Raw genomic sequence first — 3,755 nt, 5'->3', positions numbered from 1 at the left:
GCTCAATGTTACATTTGTCGTTTTAGATTTAAGACGAGGATTGAAAATATTACCTATGAACTACTTTTGAGACCAATGCTATTTTTACTTTATTTTCAAACGAACGGATTTGGCCAGCATGAAGTTAAAATTTTTTGTTGTTGTTGCAAGGTTGCAAAATTTTATGTTGAAATTTAAATCGGCAAAACTTGACTCTGTATTAAAATAATGAGTGAAATATAACTTGCGAAGAGACAGAATGGAGAGAATAAAATACCCATTGGTTCTAGCCTCCACATTTAACTTTTTAACGTAGGCATTGTGACTACGGCACGTTTTCATGACATGCACATACATAGACACTCATCGGTTTACCCGAGGTTAATTTGTCGAACTACATTTCATAAGCTGAGTGGAAGTGTGGCTGTTTTTGGTGAGAGAGAGAGAGAGAGAGAGAGAGAGAGAGAGAGAGGGAAGGGGTCAAAAAAAATTTTGATAGCAAAACCAGTTAAACCCATTTTTTTTTCTTCTAAATCAATAAATAACTTTTTATAAGCGCTGTTCAATAAAACATCAACCAATGAAGAGACACGATTATGGAAACCCTAGTTTCTTTGATGGAAATTAACATTACCCCTTAGGTTTAACATGTGTGGGCCTCTTTAACTTCGAACTGGACAGGACTAAATGAAATACATTCCAATATGGACAGGAGGAGATCTACAACTGCAGAGATTGCAGTCTTGATATAAAAGTAGATAGCTATATATTTTACCTGTACATACAGTGGCTACGTCCTATTCATCGGAATTGTGCCTCATACATGATTTGTTCAAGGTTGAACATCGCCTGTATTTGGGTTACCAAGATAAACTAAAGTCCAACACGATTACCCACTGTACTATATCTTGTATCCTTAAATCTGTCGCTATGAAGTACATGTATGTATGGTTTTCTAGCCATAGACTCTAACGGTTGATATGAACTACATTTCGACTCTATTAGATAATCACAACTTCTGTTGGAAATGTACTAGCATGACATTAATACTTAAATGTCAATTATGTCTCAGATATCATGGTTTATATACTTTGAGATATAACCTTTCCTAAAATTCGATTTGGAGTGCTTTGATTGTAGTTCCTAGTTCAGTCATTCAGTTAGTCATACTGTTATGTATATTTGATTTAATTTATATTTAACTTAATTTAATTGTTTGTAAGTTTTAAAATCTTTTTATTTTGAATTTCATTACATGTCAAAGAAATGAAATTTTGTTTACTAGGAGCTTGATATTTTCCAGAAAATTCAGTTTGACCTGACTCTTTTCATAAACACCTAATAATAGAAACACTGTTTCTATTTTTGACTTAGTTTCCGACCTTGATTCAGAAATCACTGAAACAAGTAAACAACTTTCTATTTTTATTTTATTCTCGGAGTAAAATGATTGGTTTTTATCAAGGTCATACTGGGAGAACGTGATTTTAGGTGTAAACAGCCTCTATTTCGTACTTCTGGTTTTGCCTAAATTGCGCAGTGATATTTAGTGAGATATTTCTCAATTTGGACTTTTACCTTGGACACTGGAAAAGTGTTTGTTTGTGACCAGTTCGGAGTTAATTGTAATTTTTATTCAGTTTATTTGAATTCTTTAAGATTAATTCCTTTTCCTGGAAATATTTGAGTGCTCATGCAGAATTCTTGGACAAAGATATTTATTTTATCTAGAAGACCCAATATTAAATATTTTCATTGTATGAATGCTCATGACATTACATACATGATTGCTTTTAACATTACATACATGACTGCTGTTAAGATTACATACGCATAGACTACAACTGGACCTTGATATTTCCTTGATAATTTAATAGGTATATGAATAATTCACAAGATTTAATTCCGCATAGTAGCTGTAGTGACAGGGCAGTGATTTTCACTTTTCATTATTTTGTTTTTAGGGGAGGGGTGGGATGTGTGGAGGGAGGCGGTTGGTATTTTGCTACTTTTACAATTGAATACCATATTAGCTAAAACTATTTTTGTTTTCAAACTTCTTCTAGTATTTAAAAAAGAGAAAGTAGGACAAGCGAACATGACCAATAAGGTGAGTCCTATTCCTTGGTATTCTGCATCGTACATGATTTGTTTACAGTTGAACACCATCTATATTTCGGCTACCATTATAAATCACAGTCCAAAACGTTTATCTGCTATACCTACATCTTTCATCTTTCAATCGGTCAATTTGAAATGCATGTATCAATGGTCTCCTGCCGTAATATAATAACGGTTAAAATAAACTGCATTTTCACCCTAAGTGCAGTCAACCCTTCTGTCGGAATTGTACTTACATGTTGGTAATAGTAACAAAGCAATATTAGCTCAAATATAAAGTTTGTGTAATATGAGAGATAACCTTTCCTAAAATTATATATATATATATATATATATATATATATATATATATATATATATATATATATATATATATATATATATATATATATATATATATATATATATATATATATATATACATACATATATACATATATATATACATATATATATACATATATATATATATATATATATATATATATATATATATATATATATATATATATATATATATATATATATATATATATATATATATATATATATATATATATATATATATATATATATATATATACACACAACTGTCATTCAATTGAAACTGCATACAAAACTACGGGAACTGTCCTGAAAATGTGAAAAATTAATATGACGGCATGACATGTGTATTTTTTTCAAGCATATGTACTCCGGTAATGTCAAACTCATGACAACTAGAGATAGCAAAGAAATGTCATCAGAGTCGAATCGCATTCTTCGAGTTTTGAAAACTGACATATAACAGAAGAGGCATCCTTTATGTTTGGCAAATTACTGTTTCGTCTGCATTCTTGATCTTTCTTCTGCATTTGCTGAATGTCCCTCGTACAGTATTGTGGATATTGCCCATGCAAGGCTTGAGAAATTTCTGCAGGGAAATAAATAACTTTATTATGCTCTTTAAGGAATGAAATACTTGATATCATTAATGAACAAACTCTAAATGAAATGAGCTGTCAAAGATCATGATATATTTGCTTCCACGATAATGTTACAATGGAAAACTCACATCTGCAACAGAATACTTTTTACAGTCATATGCGCTTTCCATCACTTTGGTTGAAATGTTTGAATTTTAAATTATTCTGTTTTTCTTCATACAAAACTAACTTTTGTTGCTATTCGCAACAAAGATTTAATCACAGTACGTTAACACCCCACTTCAGTCCGCAATATAAGTTCATTTTTTACTCATCCTTTTTAAATACAGGGGGAAGGACGACGTGACAAATTTAAATAAGTAACTTTGAGAGAAGTCTGGTGCAAGAAGAGTTTAATTCTGAGGCAGACGAATTAACAATCACATCTATCAGACACTAGATGCTTAAGTGCGCAAGGCAGAGGGGGCGAACAGACCACTTGTCTGAAACGACATTTGTTTAAAATAAAAGCTTCTTCCGAAATAAAAAATAAGGTCACTGACGCTAAACCAAAGCGTTTAACCTGACCGAGAGTTTCTCTAATTGGATTACTTTATTTTTGTCGAAATTTTTGTTTACCCACCGGACGTCTCATTGAGGTACCGCCCCCTTTGCTGCTATAATTGAATCATCATCATATCATCATATTAACAAATGCCACCGGCTAGTAAATCTCACACCGCTAGATTA

The sequence above is a fragment of the Sinohyriopsis cumingii genome, chromosome 4 (assembly GCF_028554795.1).
Source record: "Sinohyriopsis cumingii isolate HCF-2022 chromosome 4, ASM2855479v2, whole genome shotgun sequence".
In the NCBI taxonomy this organism is placed as follows: Eukaryota; Metazoa; Mollusca; class Bivalvia; order Unionida; family Unionidae; genus Sinohyriopsis; species Sinohyriopsis cumingii.
The sequence above is the reverse complement of the archived record's forward strand: the minus strand, read 5'-3'. Positions refer to the sequence as shown.